This window comes from Myotis davidii, unplaced genomic scaffold, assembly GCF_000327345.1.
Source record: "Myotis davidii unplaced genomic scaffold, ASM32734v1 scaffold57, whole genome shotgun sequence".
Classification (NCBI taxonomy): Eukaryota; Metazoa; Chordata; class Mammalia; order Chiroptera; family Vespertilionidae; genus Myotis; species Myotis davidii.
In genome coordinates, this window is record NW_006289718.1 from 2,407,938 (window position 1) to 2,416,691 (window position 8,754).

An 8,754-nucleotide genomic window follows, 5' to 3' on the forward strand; every position below is an offset into this window, starting at 1 on the left:
TGGTGTTTTCCAAAACTGACAGAAAGGGCACGTGCAATTTGGTCTCATACTCTCCTGGATTCCAGCCAGGCTTCCTCAGTCAAGCTGTCCAAACCTTTTCTTGGAGAACCATCTGGAGGTTGGAATATTCTCCCAAACAATTTTACTTCGGAAAGGAAAGGAACGGGACACACATTTTGTCCGCTAATAAACTGTGGTTTTACTCTTTGAGGAGGTAGGTAGGCAATGCATGCAGTAGAGCCATGAAAGTTTACTGAACCATGACTGAACAAGAGGACACACACCCCCACCACCCCCGCCCCCTGCCATCTGTGTGGTGGTGCTGGGCGGGGCTGTCACCTTGCACTAATTCCAAATGGTCCCCTCCACACTGTAGTCTCTGGGAATGGTGTCTCCCCTGGAGTTGGACCGTGCACAACCTGAGCAGCCATGCATGAGGGCCGTATGGTGACCCTGTGCGTGTGTGAGATGGCCTGTTAGACAGTTGGTCACAGAGTAGGCTTCTAGATTGAAGCTGGAAGACAAGACTTACTTGGGAACAGATGGATAAACCTCACGAGGCCTCATCTTTTCCATGGACTCGTGATCTTTGGGCCCATTTTTGGGGGCTGTGTACAAATGACTATGCGTCGGAGTCTACCCAGTATGCGGAGCTCCTGTGGTATAAGCTATTAGTAAAGATAGCTAAGGCAGGGAAAGCCAGGTTCACAAAGTGGCTACATTTAGCAAGAAAAATGATTGGAGGACAGAAATCTTTTAAATCAATTTTTAGTGTTTAAATGACTCCAGGCCTCTCCCCACGTTTTGACAAACGGCTTTGGCTTCTTATCCACATCCGTTTATTTGACCTCCTTTTTCCATCAGCTACCAAAATGAAAACTCTGCTACGGGAGAGAGAGGGAGCAATTTTAAACATCTCATAGCAATGAGGCAGAACATGCTATAGCCATCAAGTTTTAGTTGTTCATTCTATTTATTGAAGAAAGCCTGTAGCCTGATTTCTTTTATGCGAGTACATTTGAGCAAGCAAAGTTTATAGAGATGACTTATCTCATTACATTAGAAGAGTGATTTGCTATCTCAGCATCTATAAGCAATTTTAACAGACATTTCTGGATGAAGAAAAGCTTTTGTAAATATATGCGAAAGACACAATTTCATCAAGCATTAAATTGGAGGTGCCCTGGAAAAAAAATATTACATTTGTGCATTCAATTAGCTTGATTGTGGCTGAATTTTGTCCATGGAAGGCAGCATTTCTGCAGAAAAACAGAAGCATTCCCTATGTCAGCAGGTTTTCGAAAACAGAAAAGCACACTTTCCCCCTTTGCAAGTCCTCTTTTGCATTTGTGCTGCTCCCAGCTCTGCGTCCCTAATCAGGCTGCTCAGTCTTGTTCTCCACAGAGGAGGGTAAGGGGAGAGTGAATCAGAAGCCACTTTATTCAGGCCTTACGGAAATCCAAACCCAGCAATTCCAACTTTAAAATAGCCTGTGTTTGGTCTGAAAGCTAGGTGAGCTCTGAGCAAAATTGGGACTGAGGAAATGGAGAATGGTTGGGGCACAAGAGGGCTTTCTTGGACCCTGAAATCACCACAAAGAAATGAGCTAAGTTTTTAAGATGATCACCAGCCTACCCACATCCTCTCCTTTGCTGTTCTGTATAGTTGAACCATCAGCTTTCTATTAGGCAATGAACCAGGAAAGACATATGTCAATGGAACCTGGCTGTGGGAGTGCTTGTTATTTTTTAAAATATATTTTTAATTGATTTCAGAGAGGAAGGGAGAGAGATAGATAGAAACATCAATGATGGGAGAGAATCAATGATTGGCTGCCTCCTGCATGCTTCCTACTGGGAGGGGGGGAGGGGGTTGGGAGTTGAGCCTGTAACTTGGGCATGTTCCCTTGGCTGGAATCGAACCTGGGACCCTTTAGTCCGCAGGCTGAGGCTCTATCCACTGAGCAAAACTGTCTAGGGCTGTTATTTTTAAACACTAGGTTGAGAACAAATCAGGACTTCCCCAGCTATAATCCATTGTAGCCCAAGGCTATCATTTCTAAAGATTAATTAATTGAATCAGTAGTAGAGAAATGTTTCAAGTAAGGTTTAGGTTTCTATGTCAGGGACGGTGCCAGATTTCAAATTTAACTGTGGATTCTTGAGCTTTGAGGAAGCACCTTGGTCTTAATGGATGACCTTTGTCCTAAGAGATATGAACTCATGTATGACTAGGAAAAATTTTAAAATCTGGAGTTGAGCAGGTAATATAGCACTTCAGTCATTCTCTTATTCATTCACTGATGTACTAATTTATCAGTGGACAGGCCTACTCTGCTGGCCCCTGAACTACTGAGGATTCAAAGAACAAGGCAACACTGAAGAAAGATAAGGGCTGAGATTGAGGAAGGCGCAGGTGAGGCGCTTCAGGGTGCAGAGTAGGTGATTCTCACCCAGGTGAAGCATCTGGAAGGTTTCTGGGAGAGGCAATACTTAAAGCAAGATTTTTATTTGTCTCATTTTTTTTCTGAAGTGCAATCATTGGTAGAAAAATGCAGTAAAGTATAAAGAAGAAAATTTGAATCATCTGGAATGCCAACCAAAACCAATCACGGTTAGCACGTTGGCAGGTTGACCTTATTGAGAATTAGCTCTTGTTTCCTTGGAGCGAGAGGCGGGTTTCCCTCCCCCTCCTCAAGAGGACAGGCCCAGCGTTCTGCGGTGAAAGTCAGGCCTCCTTTGCCCCACAGAAGCGGTAAGTGGCTTTTGATTTTTCAAAGTCTGGTCCAAGAAGAAGGCCTCCTGCATGCATGCGCCAAAAAGGAGGGCTCTGTAGAAGCAGGTAACCTCTCCGTGGGACAGCTGGGTTTCCAGGGACCGAGCGGGCAGTGCCCAGGTCATGGGGCCAGTGCCCCGCCTCCACAAAGTGCCTGAGTGTCCTTTGATGGGAAACTCTGGGCACTTGTAGGGGATAAAAAACTGTCCGCAGCAGCGTCGCCTGCCTCTGGGAACAACGTGGTGACTGGGCCTGGCGAATGGGGAATGCGGCTTTGCCAGTGTTAAAACCTAATTCCCAGCCCTGACCTGATTCCATACCACTTCTTTTCCCATCACCAGCACAGCCCCCGACCCACCGTGAATTGCTAGGAAGGAATATTTTTATGTTTACCTACTGATTTATTTTACTTTTTGACATTTTATGATATATGAGATCTATCCCAGATACATCATAATAATAAGTATTCCAGAACACCTCAGAGCTTTAGATGTAACTCGGCTCTGAAGAAGTCTAAGTTAGCGAAACTTTGTGTATCAGCAGGGAAAACAGTTTAGAGTCATAAAACAAGAGGAGGAAATGAAGGATGCCCTCCTGATATTGTATTCCAAGTTGCGGGCAACACAAAGAAATAACGAACAGAAAATGATTTCAGAAGATAGACAAAACGGAAGAGGCAGAATCAAAACTTTTCAGCTCGCCAGTGGGATACCTGCTAGCTCTGTTTTAATACAAGGTTTCCTTGGAGTTAAAATCTGGCTTCTAAAATGAACAGATACAGAGCAAGGTATACAGATACGTCAGTCTTATTCCTAAACGCTGGATCCTTTGTTTCTCCCCTTGGCTGAGGCCCCCAAATCCCTGCATGGAAATTCAGGCCTGGCCTGGCCCGGCCCTGGTTTCAGACTGAGGCTGGCCTGAGCATGGAATATTTAACCAGCGTGTCTCCCACTGCTCCTGGGCGCTGATGGGCTCTGCACTGCTCTGGGACGCAGCGAGCTCTGCCTGCTGAGCTCTGTGACCTTGGAGTGGGTGGGCACCGGTGCCAGCGCCCAGGTCGGGAATGTGCAGCAGGAACCCTGTGCACCAGGGTTCAGTGTCTGAGATGGGCTGGGAAGGCAGAGCTGGCTGCCTCCTCCTGGCAGGAGGGAGCCCAGAGGTGGGCTGGGAGGCAGGATCTGAAATTCACACTGCAGAGGCCGACCAGGAAGCCACAGCCGAGCAAGATCACACAGCTCCTTCGCTGCAAGGCCTCCCTCACAAGAATTGCTGGGTCTTCATGCAGCTGGTCGGCTGGCAAGCGGGAGATCCCGGCTCGCAGTAGACCAGGACCTTGCCTCCTGTTCCCTGCCACAGGCAGTGACATGCATTGCTTCTTTAAAGTGGGAGCGCATGTCAGCTGTGCGGCTTCTTCCCGGGACCGTGTGCGGTGCAGGAGGCTGGTGCTGGTCTCAGAGGGCCGCCGGAGCATCCAGCAGGGCCGAGCTGAGCAGGTGGTAGGACCTCGCACCTGGACGCGCATGCTTGGCACTTTGGGGGGGCGGGGGGAGGGGGAGGACCGGAAGGAGGGTTTCAGCTCCGCCACCCTCCTGCTAAGCTGTTAGGCGGGCCTTGGCTGAGGCCGAGCACTGGTTTCCCGCTCCAGCTGATGCTGATGCGGGGTCTCTGGGTTTCAGTCTTCTCCGGGGAAGTGGGGCTTATAGGCACACAGTGCTCAGGAGATTCTGAGTGCAGGGTCTCATATCCTGGTTTGAGGAAGGCCACTAAAGCGCGATGCTGGCACCTCCTCCGCACCCTCCTTAGGGAGCCCAGCTGCCACCGCACTGAGAGGCGGACCCAGGCCCTGAAGGCCAGGGAGGATGCAGTGGAGCCCGCACACCCAACCTACGGGAGGCTCAGCCCCCTTTCTCGCCCCGCAGGCTCGGTGCCCCTGCAGCTGGGCCAGAAGGTTTGAGTGGGGTGTGAGGCTAACAAAAATGCGCAGCATAACTGGAAACTGAGGATAAGATCACATGGGTCAGGAGGGGCCAGGTCAGATGGGTTCCTCCTATGCTAGTACTTTAGATGTCTTTTCTAATGGAACTCTGGCGCAGGTATCAGGAGTGTGTGAGGGCTCCTGCTCAGAGAGGACTGACCTCGCTCAGTCATTCCCCATTCTCCCCCAAATAAAGAATACAGATTTGAGGGTGCCCAGGGGTTTGCCTGTGTGGGGGTTCAGCTGTGCTGCTGCAAGGTGAGAGGGCCATGGGACAGTGAGGATGATGGGCTCACCCAGCACCGGTGTGTTTTCCTTGAACCCCACTGCAAGCCTGCAAGTTCTACTTAGGTTGCATTTTTTGCCTGGAGTCTCCCCAGTGTGCCCTGGGAATAATATTATTTACCTTACTAGAGGCCTGGTGCATGAGATTCATGCACGGGGTGGGGTGGGGGTCCCTCAGCCCAGCCTGTGCCTTCTCCTAGTCGGGGAGCCCTTGGGGGATGTCCAACTGAGGGCTTAGGCCCCACTCCCCCTGCCCTAGTACCCCTGGGGGAGCCCACTTACAACCAGGAGGCAACTCCTGCATTGAGCGTCTGCCCCCTGGTGGTCAGTACACATCATAGCGACCGGTCATTCCACTGTTCGGTCGATTTGCATATTAGCCTTTTATTATATAGGATAACATTGTTGTGCGGATTAAAAGAGATAATTCATGTAATGTCTCTAGCACAGTCCTTAGTATAGTGGCAACATTTGATACATCAAATAAATATATTCCATATGTAATCTGATATATAATATGTAAGTAAGTAATATTGTATAGTAGCATTCGAAAGCTGGCCCTCAGGGACCTAGGAGACACCGTTCCCTCTGTGTGGTGTTTGCAGAGGGTAGAGGACAGTAGTCTCAAGAGCCCATGTAGCTTGTCCTCCTATGGCCTGCTTCCATTTGGGAATTGGCCTCCTTGGTTCTCTTGGCTTAGTTCTCAGTAACCTGGGAGGCGCCTCCCACTCCTTCCTGTCTGTCAGGCTCACAGGACCTGACTTTGTAGGCCCATGAGGGAAACATACAGGGTTTGGTTCTTAGTGTGGGTGTCCTTGATTTTATTTCACAGCTGATGTCATTCATCTTCTTGGCTGTGAAACAGGATATTTTTATTATGGGTAGGAGATAATGTTTCATGATGGATGGCATTCCCTCCTGTTCTTGAAAATTGTTTACATTTTTTAAATCCTCAATTGAGGATGTGTTTTTATTGATTTTTAGAGGGAGAGGGAGAGAGAGGTGAGAGAAAAACATTGATCGGTTGCCTTCCACACGAGTCCAGGGATCAGAGATCAAACCTGAAACCTAGGTATGTACCCTGGCTTAGAATTGAACCCATGACGTTTTGGTATATGGGATGATGCTCCAACCAACTGAGCCATCCAGCCAGGCCAGCCGTGGGCAAACTATGACCCACGGGCCGATCCGGCCCATTTGAAATGAATAAAACAAACAAACAAAAAGACCATACCCTTTTATGTAATGATGTTTACTTTGAATTTATATTGGTTCACAAAAACACTCCTTCCATGCTTTTGTTCTGGCCCTCCGGTCCAGTTTAAGAACCCATTGTGGCTCTCGAGTCAAAAAGTTTGCTCACCCCTGAGCCAGGCCAATTGTTTAATTTGATGACCTAACAGAGACCAGTTACTTTAGGGAGAAGAGTTAATGACTCACTTCCTGGAACTGTGTGACAATTACTGCAATAAAATGATGGTAGTAAAAACTGTAGGAAATACCAAGCTGCCTAGATTCAGAGGAGTTTTGGTCCCACAAAATCAGAAAGTATGGGAAAGGCCAGGAAGCCTTTTGGACATGTTAAACCAACGTGGTGAGACTTACTAGTAGGCAGTGCCTCTCACCCTTGGTCCTGTAGCCAAGTCCCTGCAAGAGACATCTCAGAATAATGATACATTTTATATTTACTGTATAAGCCAGGAGCAGTTTTATTGCAAATTTTATAATCATACAAGTACAGCCTCCATGCCTCAAAAACATATGCAAAAAATATGTCTAGGAAATGATATGTATAGTGCTGATCCTTTTTGCACCTCTCCTCACCTCCTTTCCTGGAGACTGGCCCTTGCTGAGTGGGTGAGACTCCCCTGTTAGCCTAATCCTATATAATAAAAGGCTATTATGCAAATCGACCAAGCGGAATGACTGGTCACTATAATGCATACTGACCACCAGGGGGTAGACGTTTAACACAGGAGCTTCCTCGTGGTGGTCAGTGCGCGCCCACAGGGGGAGCGCTGCTCAGCCAGAAGCCCGGCTCACAGCTGGTGAGCACAGCCGCGGTGGCAGGACCCTCTTCCACCTCCACAGCAGTCGGACATCCCCCGAGGGGTCTCGGACTGTGAGAGGGTGCAGGCAGGGCTGAGGGACCCCCCCCAAGTGTACGAATTTTGTGCACCGGGCCTCTAGTAACATAAGGAGGTATACTGATGGGAGTTAACCTATTCTGGGCATAAGGTTTGGTGGTCTTTTAGTCTTCTCCATCTTCTCTATTTTTAGGAGTTGAAGACAGAGCAGAGATTAGCAGAGAATGCCCACTCCATGCATCATAAAGGAGAGGCATGGAGGGTTTGGGGAGTGGTGGGGCAATGAAGGAGGAAAAAAAGGCAGAGAGAAAGAAGCACAGGGGTAAGGTGGGGAGAGGGAGAGAGGGCACCTTTTCCAGGGTGCGCCCAGAGCCAGGGACTAAAGTCTCATTTATATGGGCTGAGCCCAGGAGTCAGATTGAGTAGATTAGAGAAGAAACCCCAAATTTCTCCAACTAGAAAGGCTTTCTGTTAGTTATAATGTATCAGTTGAATCTGGAGTAAATATCTATGTGAATGTTTTTCTGGAATTGATGTTGGTGCTTGATGGGTTAAGATTAAGACTTTATCATTCTCTCATCTACAATAAAGGACTCAAGGTTGAGGTTTTATAGATTCTGAGTTTTTCTCCTTAAATCTATTTACTATCAGGACATTTGCTTTTTCAATCAGTCCATACTAACTATCAAATAACATTCTAGCTAGTATGGGCACTGTGTTAAATGCCTGACATACATTATGATGTTTAATTCCTATGAAGTATTACCTATGAAGGCATACCTAGGAAGCAGGTATCATGAGCCCATTTGACTGAAGAGAGGACTGAGGCTCAGCCAGGTTAAGCACCTTCCCAAAGTCACACAGCTAGTAAGGGGCAGAACCCATATCTCTTACTCCAACACCTTTGTTAATAATCAGCTCACTCTACTGGTTCAGCATCAGAATGTTAACTTAAAAAAATGGAAGAAAAATGTGTCCACCAATTGTGTGTATGTGAACTGAGTATTACACATCTCCTTGCCTTCCCCCGGCCTCTCCTACCTGCCAGTGTCTTGTGTTCATTGGTTATGCTTATATGCATGCATACAAGTCCTTTGGTTGATCTCTTACCACCCCCCGCCCCCACGCCAATCAACCCTCCCCAGACTTTTCACTATGGTTTGACAATCTGTTTGATGCTGCTCTGCTTCTATATCTATTTTTGCTCATCAGTTTATAATGGTCTCAATTATCCATGAATGAGTGAGATCATGTGGTATTTTTCCTTCATTGACTGGCTTATTTCACTTAGCATAATGCTCTCCAGTTCCATCCATGCCGTTGCAAATGGGAAGAGTTCCTTCCTTTTTAGAGCAGCATAGTATTCCATCGTGTAGATGTACCACAGTTTTCTAATCCATTCATCTGCTGATGGACACTTAGGCTGTTTCCAAATCTTAGCTATGGTAAATTGTGCTGGTATGAATTGTGCTGGATGCATATATCCTTTCTGATTGGTGTTTCTGGTTTCTTGGGATATATTCCTAGAAGTGGGATCACTGGGTCAAATGGGAGTTCCATTTGTAATTTTTTGAGGAAACTCCATACTGTCTCCCACAGTAGCTGCACCAGTCTGCATTCCCGCCAGCAGTG